A 16,302-nucleotide genomic window follows, 5' to 3' on the forward strand; every position below is an offset into this window, starting at 1 on the left:
CCTCTCAGCGTCCAGCGTGGAATCAGGAGGCACCCGGGGAGAACTCCTGCTCAGAAAAAATGGTTTCTTGCCTCTAACTTCAATCTCAAATCAGTTCAGATAGAAAACAGCGTGGGACCAGTGAGGGCCTTGGGAAAGGGACCCTCGGAGAGACTAACATCTCCACCACATTTCGTGGTTTCAGGATTTGTACCTGCAACCCCATGGCATTCATCTCTGTGATGTATCTAAACCGTGCCCCCTACCACCCACACACATATACACACTCACTCACACACGTACTGTCCATCGCTTCACTCTGCTCATTCGCACTCCACCGAGCCAGTTTATCCACGCCTTACTGGTCACTGCGGTGTTCGCAAGACCTCGAACCCCTCTGACCCTGGCTGGCCAGTATAGTCTGACACACGATGGCACGGGACTCACGAAGTCCAGTGACTTGCCCCAGGTCACTGTGTTCCGTGAGTGGGGGGGGGGGTTCCAGGACACAGGATTTAGAGAGGGACGGAGCGCCAGAGGAAACCGATGCCCAGAGTAGCTAGTTCAAGGTCAGACCGGGAGAAGTAGCCCTGTTTCTTTCCTTGCAGAAATGGTTAGGGGTCCAGATGGTTGGGAGTTCCTGTGTTTCTTCAGGGCTGATACTCTTGAGTCTCCTGTCGGAGGGGTTCTCTCCCTGCTCTGTTTTGCTGGCTCTTTGGTCACCCTGGTCTGCATCTGTCTGAACAGCCTGGGACCCCTCGAACCACGCCCACGGTTGGTCTTTCCTTCTTTCATTGCCGCGCCTGGCCCCTGACAGCCTGCCCGTCAGTCTTCGCTCATGGGTGATAGTGGGTTCAGCCATAGCCAGACTCCTCTTCGTGCAGGGGGAGGCCCCTTCCCCTGTGCTCTGACCCATGGGCTCCAGGGGAAAAGTCATTATCAGGTCCAGCCGTGGGCTTCTAAACAAACCCGTCTTTCTTGTTTTAAATTGTTTCTACGTGGAAGATGTTGGACAAATTGTTTGTTCTCTGTGTCTTCATTGCCCCTTTGCTCGATGACGAAGATACCTGAGGGAAGCCCAGCAGGTGTCAGCGCCTGGGACGGGGTGGGGGGTGCCATGCTTCATCACCAGCGTCCCTCCAGCTCCAGGCCCGGGGATCTACTCAGGAGGTGCCTCAAACATACTGAATTAAAGGAAAATCATTCCACACCTAGCACCCCTCCCCAAATGGTGAGATACAGGCTTGCTGGGAATTCATTAAAGATGTGCCCCCAGATCCTGTTATCTCCAGTGCTGCCTCTCAGTCTCTCACTGATGGGGCCCTTTTCTGTTCCAATCTCCCCCGATGTGCTCCTGGCTTCAGAAATGGGAAGTGTCCAAAGGAGACTTCAGGAGGCGATAACGCCTCCCTTTCCCTTCTTCACACTTGCCAGGAAGTGCCTTGTTGGCCCCATTCGGAGTGGTTTGTCTACATTGGGGGGTGGCACCTGTTTGCCCAGGAAAGCATCCACAGGCCTGCTCGGTGGGCTCATCGACAGTGCCACCCATGACTCTGCTGGGGCTGGGGAAGGGCCGCCTGCCCACTCACTAGCCTCTAAAAGCCCCTTGGGCCCCCAGCCTCCTGCTGGTGAAGCTCTTCCAGGGCGGGTCTCAAGAGCCAGATTACCGTGGGCAATAAGCACAGTGTCCCTGTCTCGTGTGCCATTCATTCTGGAGGGCCTGGCAGCTCACTACTCACCCACTATGAATGCGCCCCCTCCTGCGCCCGGCGTGAAGGTTGCTGAATACACAGCTGACTCCTGTCAAAACAGCGGGCGTGGCAAACATCCGGGGCCACAGGAGGCCCATAATTTAATTTGCATTACATTTATTTGTATTTGCGCTCGACCTTAAACGCCAAACATCATCTAATCTTTCATGAACCCTGCAATCTTTCCTGATTTCGAAGGAACAAAGAAATAGAATTTGTTCTTGGTCGAGGTTCAGCCTTAGGGCCAGGCTGGCGAGCCAGCCTGCAGCCACTCCCAGCCTCCAAGATAGCATCTCATTCTGTCCTTGTCCATCCAAGATGAGTCAACTGGCCCACTCTGGCCCTTCCCAGAGGAAGGCTGGACCTTGCTTCAGTGACCATGACTTCAGCCGGGACAACAGAACTCTAGGTCACTGCGAGACCATCCAGCCTGCACTCCTTCCCTCCCCCAGCCCCCACCCCACCCAGTGCCCATGACTAGGGCTTTTTGTGTTATCCTGCGCTTGGCACCCTCCCCGTTTCCTGCCAATAATGCTGGCTGTTGTTTCTGAGCGAATGGAACAAATGACCAACGTGAACTCCGTGCAGTCTAGAAACTGGAAACATCTGCAGGGAGGCAAGGGCCGCCACGGGCTCGGGTGGGGTCGCGGAGAGGCAGCGGGAGAGGCCGTGGGAGGAAGATGCGTGAACTTCAGGGAGGAGGGCAGAGGGCACAGCCGCATCTGAGCAGGGCAAACAGGCAGCTGGGCCCTGGGGTCAGGCCCGAGGACTGCTGCCAGCCTCCCGGCTCCTCCTCGCTTTTCCTTGAGGGAGATTAACGCTGCTGTGCTGTGACGAAATGAAGAGAGCATGGGCGTGCCCTTTCCTAGATACCATTTTACATGTGGAATTCTATGTGCAGGTGGAAGTGGATCTTAGAAAACGATGGACCCAACTCCTCATTTCACAGGTGACAGCAAAGGCCCTCAGAAGGAAAGAGAGTGAGTGAGAAGCAAAGTCTAAAGTTGTATCTGGCACAGGGGGGCACCTGGGAGGCTCAGTGCGTTGAGTGTCCGGCTCTTGGTTTGGGCTCAGGTCATGATCTCAGGGTCATGAGATCGAGCCCCATGTCAGGCCACAAGCTCAGTGGGGAGTCTGCTTGAGATTCTCTCTCCCTCTGCCCCTCCCCCCACTCTCATGCACACACGCATGCGCTCTCTCTCTCAAATAAATAAATGCATCTTAAAAAATAAAAAATAAAAAATAGACTCTAGTGCCTGGCACCACCACCACTGCGTGTGTGTGCAGTGTGGGTGGGCACATACACACACACACACACACACTCATACACACAGTCCCCGGCAACCCTGGGCGGGGGGTGCCACTCTTCACAGACGACTGACAGAGGTTGAGCGTCTAGAATTCTGAATTCGATACAGAGATGCCCCCCGGGTCCGCGTGTCCCCTAAAGAGGGAATCTCCAGAGTGAAGGCCTAGTTCTTGACCCAGACTCTAACCTGGAAAGGCCTTCCGAGCATCGCGTGGAGACTGGCCTGTGGGACGTAGCCTGGCTCTTCCCATCCCACCTGCTTTCACAGGGGCTGCAGAATCAGGAGTGCCCCCCCCCACCGTGAGAACTGAGCCTGGGTTCCCCTGCGTCTGAGAGAGGAAATGCCTGTCCTCAGCCCTGCTTCTTTGAAGAAAGAAGGAGTCACTAGCTGAGAGGTGTTTTCAGGTCCTGGCTGCAGGGCCCCAGAGGTGGGGAGAGGGCAGGGGCTGTGTGTCCCCTGGTGGGAGCAGTGGGTGCTGTCAGCCTTCTCCCAGCACTCCCAGCAGAGAAGGCAGGGGCTCCCTGGGAGGAATAGCGGCTTGCCCCCGAGGCAGTGGGCCCATTCTCAGGGCCTCTGCTGCCGGGCTCCGTGGCTGCCCCTGAGCTGCCCGGCTGTGGGTCTGGGAGCTGCAGGAAGCCAGGGGCAGCAGCCACGGAGGAGCTCGGGGGCCTCTGTGGCGGGGATGTGTCTCTCACGCGGCCCCTGGAAGTCCCTGTGCCAGCAGCAACGCTCCCCTCCTCTACTGCGGGGGTGCCGGGTCTGGGACCGTCAGTATGATTCATCCTCGACACACTCTGAGGATGCTGGAGGCACAGCTGGCCAGACGCGCTCCTCCGGAACTCTGCGAGCCGAGGGGCACCAGAGGGGTGCTCCCTGCAGAGGGCAAAGATGCGCTGCTCCAGTCAGCACAGCCCGGCCCAGGAAGGGTCAGCCCCCAGAGGGGTGAGCAGGGTGATGCCCAGGCTCAGGGCATTCGTCCCCATCTACGTGGCCCTGGAGGGTCCTGGAACGGCAGGTTTCACGTGACTTCTGCTGGGTGACTGCTCTGAGCGCGCCCCCTGCCCCAGTACTTGGGCCTGAAGCCAGGAGTCCTGTGATAGTTCTGCCTGCTTGCCCTGGCACTCCCCCATCCCCACTAAACACCCTGCCCGGTGGGGGGGGGGCGTGTCCCTGCCCTGCACAGCCAGCCCTCACCACCCAGGACCCTGTGTGCATCACCATCCCCAGGATTCCAGTGGGCCTGGGCGGGAAGCTGCTCTGAGGGCCTCTGAGAGAGGAGAGCAAGGGGGAAGGCCAAAAGGAAGTCACAAAGATCAGTTTTAAAATAGCCCTCCTCCGTGTTAGCCAGGAGGAGGGGCTTGGGGAGGAGCCAGGTTCTGATGGTGGTGGCTCAGGGCAACCTCGGAAAGGCCCGAAAAGCGACTTGGCAGAGGCCCATCTGGGAGCACACCCCATGTGCTTATCAGCCTGAGCAAGCCACGGCCAAAACCCTGTCTTCGCAGAGACTTCCGGCCACCAGCATCTGTTTCCTCTCCTATATTTAAACAACCAGGTTAGTGAACTTGGGAGAGCGTTTCTGCCCCGGGGGAGAGAACACAGCCCCCCGCAGGACACACAGGCCGTAGGTTGCTGCTGAGGCCTTGTGGCCCGTGCTTCTGCTGAGTGAGTAGGGCCGAGTTCAGAGAGTGGCTGGGCAGGTCTGCCCTGATGGTTTTCTGGGCGCAAGCAGGTGCGATGCCTTCCAGCCCCAGACGGAGTGAAGGGGCCCCCCCAGCAAAGCCGGAGATCCACGAAACAACGCCTACGTCACAGCCTCGGCCCAGAGCTTCAGTGTGTGTGACGGCTTCACACTGCCAGGCTGGGGGTAGACTCAGGCCTCGCGGCTATTTTTAGGCACTATTTCCACCTCCGTGTAAACAGAGCTGTTTGTTTAGAGGAAGGGGCATATCTTCTCCCAGGACCCTTCTCCTGGTTCTGCTGGCTCCTCAGTCCAGGCTACTGTGGTCTCCTCTCACTGCACACAACACTCACATACATTCCCATGGCACTAGCCTCATGAAACATTTAGTGAGGGGACAGGCATCCCAGGAATCCTCTAGAAAATATCTCCTCATGGCAGAAAGTACCAACACTGAGTAGCCTAACCATTCACATCGCCTCTCCTAGGCGCCAGACCTAAGCCATCACCAAGAATGTTCCCCAGGAACAGCTTCCTCCCGCTATGGCAATGCAAGGTGACTTTCTGGATGCCGCAGTTATCCCTGGAGGAAAGCAAGGACGGCTCCTGTCACTTGTGTCCCGCACCCCTTTCCCCGTCCCTACGTACCCTGGGCCACCTGTCCCAGCCAGTGCCAGACACAGAAGCTGGGCTTTCCATTTTTCTTCCTTTCCTAAACAGAGAGAACCCCAACTGGTTGAATGTTTTATATCCTGAAATGGGCCCTCCGTTGAGCGTTTCTGAATTTCAGCCCACAAAAAACACAGGCTGGAGTCCTACCTAGATTCAAAACTCCAGCTTTACCCCAAAGGCTGTGAGCGTCTGGGCAAGCTATTTTAATTGCTTAGAACCTGTTTCCATGTCTGTAAAAGAAGACCGAAATAGGTTAATAGAAGCCATTTCAAAGAGTTGTCAAGGGGATTCAATGAGATGGTATTTATAAACATCTGGCACCTTGCCCAGCAGCAGTGGGTGCTTAGCGGCTTGATGAACTTTCTACTGCTGTGTCAATTACCCATTTATGTCTGGTTTGTGCTCCCCTCCATACTTCCTATCCAAAAATTCAGTTTCTTATTCAATCAGGGCTCCTGTCGGCACTGGCTCCATATTTATTCCCCTCGGAACAACAGCAAATATTGGGTGAGCAGTTGCTATGCTGGGCAGACCTGTCCTCCGTGAGGCAGGTATCATTATTACCCCCATTTTATAGACTGTGGTTAAGTGACTTGCCCAAGGTTATACAGGTAGTAAATGGTAGAGCCATTTTGCATACATTACCTCTAAACAAAGATTTCTCAACCTCGGCTCTATTGACATGTTGGCCCAGATAATTCTTTGCTGTGGGGGCACTCTCTGTGTATTGTAGAATGTTTAGAAGCATCCTCAGCCTGTCCCACTAAATGCCAGGAGCACCACTCACCCCCAAGTCGTGACGATCATATGTGTCTCCAGTTACCACCAGATGTTCCCAGGGAGGGGTGGGGGGAGGGAGTGAAATCCCTCCTGGTTGAGCACTCGTGCTCTGAACGAGAAATCTGAAGTTCAGAGAGGTTAAACGACTTTCTCAAGGTCACAAGGCTGGCAGGCAGCAGAAGACATGATCTGAACCAACGTCTGCCTGCTACCAAGACCCAGTATGTGTCACGGTATCACGCTCTCTCCTGGTTCTAAATAAGGAAGGTGTGAACTTGACACAGAAATCTATTTGCCCAGAAGCAACAGCATCAATATTCTCTGACTCCCCGCCCCCAAGGATGTTTGAATTCTGAACTTACAGCCTCAGGCTCCTACTTCTCTGAGCAGAATCCAGATCTTAGATTTTTGGAGCTAAATCGACTGAGCCCGGGCCTCTCTGCCAAGCCTAGGAATTCAAGCTCTCCTTTACCATCCTGTGTCCCTTGAGCGGACCACGCATCTTGGTTTGGGCATCCACGTACCAGTCAGTTCTTCTGGAACCATGGGAAGGCTGAGGTCTTGGGACCAAAGGGCCGTTCTGTCAGTTGCTTGTCTTCGGCTACGGTCTAGAAAAATGCAGGGGCCAGAATCGCAACTCCAACTTCTGTCTGAGTTTCATTTCCTTTTGGTTCCAAATTCGTTTATTTAAATCTTTATGGACGTAAAATGCACTGACTTTGCAAATGACACCACTTAGGAAACAGGAGCCACTTTCCATATGGCCTCCTTCATGCATAGGCAAAACAACAACAACTAAAAGCAAATTCTTCAGGGAGCTAAATAAGTCATCGCAAAGAGGAGGTTCAGTTCCAGAGCCTGCTTGCTTTCCTTTATGAGGGAAGTGATAGCTAGCAGCAGCTCTACCCACGCTAGTGAGATCCAGAAGCCTCGGCGACTGTGGTGGTAACTGTCTGGTCAGTGGCTGCCATCTCACTGTCCCCCGGGAGCCCCCCATAGTGTTCCTTCTGACTAGAAGGAATTCATCACAGAAGAATTTTCAGTATGAGATCCTAAAATCAACAATCTCCAAACAAGTCCGTAGGAAAACGGTGGGAGGGAAGGGATTACAAAGAAGTATGAGGAAAATTGGGGGGGGGGGCAGGGCTATGTCATCTTTTTTTTAAACAGAATATGTTTTGGGGGGGATTTATTTATTTACTTTAAGTAATATGTATGCCCAACATGGGGCTCGAACTCATGACCCCGAGATTCTCTGCTGACTGAGCCAGCCAGGCACCCTGTATCTGTTATCTTGATTGTGGTGATGGTTTCACACCTGTATACATATGTGAAAATTCATCAAATCGCACACTTTAAATGTGTAAAGTGTACTGCATGTTAATTATATACTTCAAAAAGGTATAAAACAAAGGGAATTAATTCTAGAGTGCTACCCAGCATGCACGCACCCCTATACCTGAAACAGAATCAGTCTGGCTATGTGCAACGTCATCTGACATGTCCATTCCATTTCATGCCGTTCAACTGAAAATATGCTGTGATCACGATCTACTAAGTTGATTTCATAATTCGCTAGGAGGTTGATACCTGTGGTTTGAAAAACATTGCTTTGAGATCTGTTTGAAAAATACATGGCTTGAGCCCAAAACAGTCCCTTCGTTATATTGACAAGCCCTCCTGGGTAAGTTCCCATGCCTTTTTTTATTTTTTAAGATTTATTTACGTATTTGAGAGGGGGTGGGGAGGAGCAGAAGAAGTGGGAGAGAGAGTCTTAAGCAGACTCCATGCTGAGTGTGGAGCCCGACATGCGCGACCCCAAGATCACGACCTCAGCTGAAATTGTTGGCTGCTTCACCACCCGAGCCACCCAGGCGCCCCAGTTCCTATGGTCCTCCTCTTCTGTTAATATGGTGACAAATTATATAGAGTCTTAAAGTAGAAGGCCGAAGCTTTCAAATTCTTGCACTGGTGACTGAGATCAATTCTTAGACTTTTGCCACCATCTTCCTATGGACTTGTTTGGAGATTGTTGATTTTAGGATCTCATACTGGTCATTCCATAACCAGGTATTTACCCAAGAAAACATTTTGCCCACATAAAGACTTGAATGTGAATGCTTATGGCACTTTTAAATGTAGTAGTCCCAAACCGGAGACAATCTAGACGGCCACAATAGGAGAATGCACCAGCATGTGTTTCATTGACTTTCTCTCATTTTTCTGTTTTTTATTTCATTGATTTCTGCTGTTATCTTTACTATTTTCTCTCTTATGCTAGCTTTGGGTTTAGTTTAATTTTCTTTTTCTACTTTCTTAAGATAGAAGCTGAGGCCTTTGATTTGACCTTTCTAGTAGAAATGTTTAGTGCTATAAATTTCCCTCTAACCACTGCTTTAGCTGTGTCCACAAATTGTGATGTTATATTTTTATCCTTATTTATTCCAAAATACTTTCTAATTTACCTTTTGTTTTCTTCTGTGACTCATGGATTATTTAGAAGTGTGTTAATTTCTAAATATTTGGGAATTTTCCTAATATCTTTATATTATTTCTTTCTAATTTAATTCCATGTGGCTAGAGAACAATTTGCATAGAGAACAATTTGCATAATCTAAATCCTTTTGAGTTTATTGGGACTTATTTCACAGTTTACTGGTGAATGTTCTATGTATACTTGAAAAGAATATGTATTCTGTTGCTGCCTAGATAGTTCTATGAATAACAATCAGGCCCAGTTAATTGATGGTTGTTATTCAGTTTTTCCATATACTTGCTGACTTCTGTCTACTCGTTCTAGTAATTATTGAGTGAGGGGTGTTAAAATTCCAACTATAATTGTAGATTTGTCTGTTTCCTCTTATAGTTCTATCAGTTTTTGTTTCATTTGTTCTGAAGCTCTATTATTACACTCTATTAAACACTAAATGTTTAGAGTTACTGTCCTCTTGATGAATTGACCCTTTTGTCACTATGAAATAACCCTTTTTATCCTCAATAATATTCTTTGCTCTGAAATTGACTTTGATATTAATAGAGCCTCTCCAGCTTTCTTTTGATTAGTAGTACCATGATGTATTATTTTCCATCCTGTTATTTTTAACCTATTTATGTGTTTATATTTAAAGTGGATTTCTTTGGAAACAACATATAGTTGATTCTTGCTTTTTTATATAATCTGACCATCTCTGCCTTTTAATTAGCATTTAATGTAATTATCAATATAGTTGGATTGAAATCTACTTTCTTGCTATTTAGTCTTTATTTGTTCCATTTGTTTTGGGTTTCCTTTTTCCTCTTTTTATGACTTCTTTTGAATTGAGTATTTCTTAGAATTTTTTTTAAACACATTTTATTTCTTAGAGCAATTTTTTTTTAAGATTTTATTCATTTATTCACAGAGATAGAGACAGCCGGTGAGAGAGGGAACACAAGCAGGGGGAGTGGGAGAGGAAGAAGCAGGCTCACAGCAGAGGAGCCTGATGTGGGGCTCGATCCCACAACGCCAGGATCACCACTGTGCCACCCAGGCACCCCTTAGAGCAATTTTAAATTCACAGCAAATTGAGCAGCAAGCACAGAACGTTTCCATATATCTTCTGCCCCACATACACAGCCTCCACCACTATCAACAATCTGCACAGAGTGGTACACTTGTTATAATCAAAGAACCTTTATTGACACATCATTATCACCAAAGTCCATACTTTACATTACAGTTCACTCCTGGTATTGCACCTTCTATGGGTTTTGACAAATGTGTACTGACATGTATCTACCATTATAGTATCGCACAGCATAGTTTCGCCGTCCTAAAAATTCTCTATGCTCTACCTATTAATCCCACCCTCCCCCTTGACTTCTGGCAACCCAGGGGGTTTCTTTGTTTTGTTTTGATTTTCCAGTTTTGCCCTTTCCAGAATGTCATATAGTTGGAACAATATAGTATGAAGTCTTTTCAGATTGGCTTTTTTCACTTAGTAATATACATTTAGGTTCCTCCATGTCTTTTCATGACTTAATAGTTCATTTATCTTTAGTGCTGAACAACATTCCACAGTCTGGATGTGCCACACTTTATTATCCATTCAGCTACTGTAAGTTATCTTGGTTGCTTCCAAGTTTTGGCAATTCTGATAAAAGCTGCTATAAAAATCTATGTGCAGGTTTTTGTATAGATATGAGTTGTTTTTTTTTTTTTAACTCACTTAGGTAACTACCAATGAGTGTGATTGTTGGATCATATGGTAAGATTATGTTTTGTTTCATCAGGAACTACCAAGTGTCTTCCAAAATAACTGTACCATTTTGCATTCCCACCAGCAATGCATGAGAACCCCTGTTGCTCTATATCCTTGCCAACATTTGGTGCTGTCACTGTTTGGGATTTTGGCCATTCCACTAGGTCTGTAGTAGTATCTCATTGTTGTTTTAATTTGCGTTTCCCTGATGACATGAGGCGGAGCATCTTTTCATATGCTTATGTGAAAATTTGCATATTTTCTTTGGTGAGGTGTCTTCTTCAGGTTTTTTGCCCATTTTTTAAATCTGGTTTTTCATTTTCCTACCGTTGCGTTTTAAGAGTTCCTTGTATATTTTGAATAACAGTCCTTTATCAGGTATGTCTTTTGCAAATATTTTCTCCCAGTTTGTGGCTTATCTTCTCATTCTTTTGACAGTGACCTTTGCAGAAAAGAAAATTTTCAACTTAATGAGGTCCAGCATATGAATTATTTCTTTCATAGATTGTGCCTTTGATGTTCTATCTAAAAAGTCATTGCCATAACCAAAATCCTCTAGATGCCCTTCTTTATTATCCTCTAGTTGTTTTATAATTTTGCACTTTACATTGAGATCTATGGTCTATTTAAGTTAATTTTTGTGAAGGGTATACAATCTATGTCTAAATTTACTTTTGCATGTGCGTGTCCACTTGTTCCAGCTCCATTTGTTGAAAAGACTATCTTTTCTCCATTGGACAGTCTTTACTCCTTTGTTAAAGATCAGTTGACTGAATTTATGTGGGTCTCTTTTGGGATTTTCTATGCTGTTCCATTGATCTATTTGTCTACTCTTTTGCCAATACTGCACTGTCTTGATTACTGTAGATTTACAATAATTTGGGTAGTGTCAGTCCTCCAACTTTGTTCTTCTCCATCAATATTGTGTTGGCTCTTCTGGGTCTTTTGCCTCTCCATATAAGCTTTAGAATTCATTTGTTGATATCCATACAATAGAACTGTGGTTTTGACTGTGATTATGTTGAGTCTATAGCTCTAGCTGGAAAGAACTAATATCTTGACAATACTGAGTCTTCCTATATGTGAACATGGACTATTTCTCGATGTATTTGGTTCTTCTTTGATTTCTTTCATCGGAGTTTGGCAGTTTTCCTCTCACATGTATTTAATTAGATTTATACCCAAGTATTTCATATTTATGTAATAATGCTAATGGAAATGATATTGTGCTTTTAATTTCAAATTCCAATTTTTTCTTGCTGGTATATAAAAAAACAATTTACCTTTGTCTACTGACCTTATATCCTGCAAACTTGCTATAATAGCAAATTAATCCCAGGGGCTTTTTGTTGATTCATTGGAATTTTCTACATAGAAAATCAGGTCATCCTAAAAAATTTGACAGTTTTACTTCCTCCTTCCCAATCTGTATACCTTTTATTTCTTTTTGTTTTATTGCATTAGCTAGGACTTCCAGTATAATGTTGAAAAGGAAGAGTGAGAGGGGACATCCTTGCCCTGTTCCTATAATTATATTTTTAATGATTTCATTTTACCCCCTTTTGTTGACTCATTAGCTATAACTCTTTATTATTTTGTAACAAAAGGTTTGTAGAATACAGTCTAGCTGCAAATATTATACCATTTCACACAAAGCATAAGACCATAAAGCAGTATACATCCATTCTCCCCTTCCTGGCCTTTGTGCTACTGTCATATGTTTTATTTCTATAAATGTTATAATTATTGGTCATAGTTTGGCTTCTTTACACAACAGGCAATTTTTTGATTGGCTGCACAGCCTTGTGAATTTCACCTTGTTAGTGCTAGATATTTTTGTATTCCTATAAATATTCTCGAGCTCTGTTCTGGAGCACGGTTAAGTTAGTCAGAAACAGTTTTATTCGTTCCAGGCTTGCTTCAAACTTTGTTTGGTGGGACCAGAGCTGCCTTTAGTCTAGGACTAATTTTGTTCTACAACTGAGGCAGTATCTTTATGAGATCTCTACCCCAAATCCCATCATTTACGAAGTTTTCCACTCTGGCTGGGAGGAACATGAACTCTTCTGGTCCTGTCCTCTGCTCCCTTTGTGTGGTTCTGTCCAGCTGCAGATAATTTTCTCAAGTGCATGTGCTGAGCAGTACTTGGCTAGACTAGAGGGAGACCCTCTGGGGGTGTCCAGCACTTTCTCTGTCTGCAGACTCTAGCCACTTTGGCTCCCCAGACTCCCATTTCCATTTCCTCAATTACCAGGCACTGCCTGGCTTCCTCCTCTCTGCTTTGCAACCTAGAAACACTTCCAGAAGTAATCTGGATGACTGTGGGGTTAACTTCATTTGTTTCCCTCTCTCAGAAAATACTGTCATTGCCTGATAGTGTCCAAAAACTGTTCATCACTTGTTTGTCCAGCTTATTACTTGTTTCAGCTGGGGAAGCAAATCTGGTTCCTCCTACTCTGTCTTGGTTGGAATTAAAAGTCTAAAATGTATTTTTTTATGTGGGTTGTGAGGAGGAGAAAGTGTAAAAAACACTGCCTTTAAAGACACATTTTCATGAGTAATCAATTCTACCCGTTGCAGAGTGTAGTCATGCAAAGGTCAACCGCTTTAGAAAATCACCTCTTTCACAGAACCCTCCTGAGTTGTCTTTTTAAAAAGGAGTTAGAAACTTGTGTGAAGATTGAGAACTTGAATTCAAGGAGCATAAATAATCATTAAGATCATGTCCAGGAGACACTGGGAAATTGAGGCCAGCCCTAACAAACCTCACAGAACGGCCTCACGGTGAGGACGGACCATCAGCAGAGAAGCAATTCTCTGATACCAATCAGTCCTGACTGATAATCAATGATTCTTCCTCAGAGACCTAGCCAGAAGCACTGAAATGGTCCTCTCCTACCTCCCCTGCAGGCAGTGAGAGCCTGCCCTTGGCCTTGTGGTGGGAGAGAAGTGGATTAGCTTGGCTCATTCTACAGCCCTTTGAACACAGAGCAAATCCTTCTTAGAGCTAAAGTTATATCCTCCGTGTAAATGAGGAACTTTGGGGATATAGTAACCCAGTTCTAGGACCTCACGGTATTTAGTAGCTGAGGAAATGTCACTTCCAAAGCTTCCATATGCAAATGCCTTTCATACCCCATAAGGTGGAGGAGAATCTCAGACCTTACATCTGACAAGGTATGCTGAGCTTACGCCATGGCTCTGGCCATCTATTTATTGGAGAGCTACTTGAATAGAAAGTAGTTCCTAGAGGGCCCTGGGTGGCCCAGTCGGTTAAGTGTCTGCCTTCGGCTCAGGTCATGATCTCGGGGTCCTGGGGTAGAGCCCCACATTGAGCCCCTTATCAGGCTCCCCGCTCAGTGGGGAACCTGCTTCTCCCCCACCCTCTCCCTCTGCTTCTCCCCCTGTTCATTCTCTCTCTCTCTCAAATAAATAAATAAAATCTTTTTTAAAAAATGGAAGATGGTACCTCTCCATACTTGCCAAAATGAAACCATGCAGAGCTCTAAAGTGAAGTCCATCCAAGCCTAGGAAAAACTAAGAAAATCTCATTTCTACTCCGCAAAAATCAAAATTGCCAGAGATGTCCCAGGTGAAGATGATTGTTGTTGGCCCTGACTGACCATCCTTTAGAGGCTGTCTTTTCCAGAGATTCAGTCTTTCCAGTGACAATGCCCCAGGAAGCCCTGGGAGCCACTCAGCGCTGAGTGCTGCCTGACCTCAGTGCGTGCTAGGAAGGCCGGATATGAAAGCACACTCCTTCCTCCAAAGACCTTGGCTCTGGTTCAAGGGCAAAGGTGGGTGAGCTGATAGCAGACTTGGCAAAGGAGCCACTGGGATCTGCTGGAATGGGGCCACCTCACCAGCAGGCCAGCAAGGTGTCCCCGCGGCTAACTCTGCTCCCTGCTCTCCCATACCGGTGTATTTGTGGGTGGCCCTGTTTATCCATACTGCTCCGTAGAAGAGAGGATCACTCTGTATTTGCATTTTTCAGAGACAGGGAGCTCACTTCTGCTTTACAACAGCAGCCTTTCCTCCAAACCAAAATACCCAGTCTCAGGATGGAGACAAGTCTGTTATGATCGGAATTCTCCCGGGGACCCTCTAACCATCCCCCAAAAGGACAATTACTGGTTCATTTATAAAGTGTGCAAAATATTTCATTTCTGTACGTGGAGAACATAAGTTTTCCCCCCCAACTGAGACTTTGTATTTAAGCATAGGTCGTTAAAGCCGGCTGTGTTACCCAGCCAAGGTCCTTGGCACAGTTTTATGCACCGATTTCAACTCCTTTCTCTTCTTTGTTGCCTCTCCTGGCTCCTTGTCCTCTTTCTCCCTCTTCTCTCTCTTTTTTTTTTTATCCCCTTCAATTTCTTTTTTATTGTAGCAACATACACTTAACATAAACTTTACCATCTTAACCAATTTTTTAAGTGTACGATTCAGGGGAGTTAGAAGCACGCACACTGGTGTGAACCATCACCACCATCCCTCCCCACCCCTCCCTTTTTTTTCATTTATTTTTTTTATTTAAATTCAGTTAACTTGCATATGGTGTATTATTAGTTTCTGAGGTAGAGTTTAGTGAATCCTCAGTTGCCTCTAACACTCAGCGCTCATCATATCACGTGTCCTCCTTAATGTCCATCACCCAGTCACCCCATCTAGCAACCCCACCCCTCCAGCAGCCCTCAGTGTGTTCCCTATAGTTAAGAGTCCCGCCCCTCTCTTTTTATCTTGTAAAACTGAAACTGCACCCACTAAGCACTAACCCCCCCCCTCCCCACCCCCCGCAGCCCCGTCACACTTCCTGTCTCCAGGGTTCTGACAGCTCCGACTACCTAACTCGCATCAACTACTCCTTATCCTGCTCTTTCCTTTCTACTTGTAGCCAACCCACGTCTCGTTCTCTCCTCCTAGAAACAGAATCTGTCCAGATTTAGTGGTTGTCTGTAGCTGCTAAAGGATTCTTAAAACTGTAAGCAAATCAAAAGATAGTTTGAGAATAGTGCCCCTGGAGTACAAAGGTATGTATTAGAAAAACAAATTTTCCTGTCCTGTCCCTTATCCCAACGTCACTTCCACTCCTCTTGGCTAACCATTGTTAGCAGTCTGCTGTGTATTTGTCCAGAATTGTTCTATGCTTGCATGGCGTTTATAGACAGCATACTGGTTAATAATAGCCACTCTGGAGCCAGGATGCCGGAGGTGTGAATTCTGACTTTGCCATTTACTTGGGTGATCTTGAGCAAGTTGCTTAACTTCTCCTTCTTTGATTGCTTCATATAAAATTGAGATAATGTCAGTATCCTTTTTATAGGATTGTTGTGAAGATTAATAAGTTAATAAATGTAAAGCACGCAGAATAATGCTTGGTGTATAATAAGCCCTATACAGATATTATTGTTTGCGTTATTATTGTTGCTATGCCTGTATTTCTATCTTTGTTACACAAATGGGATCATACCAAGCGTCCTCTTCTGCAAGCTGCAGAACATACCATCGGCATCTTTCTTTCTTTTTTTAAAAAGATTTATTTATTTATTTCATTTCTGTACATGGAAAACATAAGTTTTCCCCCCATTGAGACTTTGTATTTAAGCATAGGTCGTTAAAGCTGTCTGTGTTATTTATTTATTTACTTGTTTGAGAGACAGAAAGGNCCCGCCGCCCCCCGCAACGCGGCCTCGATCCCAGGACCCTGGGATCACGACCTGAGCCAAAGGCAGATGCTTAACCAACTAAGCCACCCAGGCACCCTCATGGATATTTTTCAATATTAATTCAACCTCATTCACTGTAAGGACGCAGTATCTGATTGTATGGTCGTAAGAGCTGGACTTGTTTTTAAATCCAGGGTACTAGAAACTAAATAATACGCAGCAGCATAT

The 16,302-nt window shown here is 46.4% G+C and overlaps 1 long non-coding RNA gene across 1 annotated transcript in view; it reads left to right on the forward strand.

The window, feature by feature from the left end:
- The first annotated feature begins 2,911 nt into the window (after window positions 1-2,911).
- LOC117801033 overlaps window positions 2,912-16,302 on the forward strand; it is a 36,890-nt gene continuing 23,499 nt past the window's right edge. The window contains exon 1 of the long non-coding RNA XR_004623353.1: window positions 2,912-4,592. This is a non-coding gene — a long non-coding RNA (uncharacterized LOC117801033). The remainder of the gene's footprint in view (window positions 4,593-16,302) is intronic.

This window comes from Ailuropoda melanoleuca, chromosome 2, assembly GCF_002007445.2.
Source record: "Ailuropoda melanoleuca isolate Jingjing chromosome 2, ASM200744v2, whole genome shotgun sequence".
NCBI lineage: Eukaryota > Metazoa > Chordata > Mammalia > Carnivora > Ursidae > Ailuropoda > Ailuropoda melanoleuca.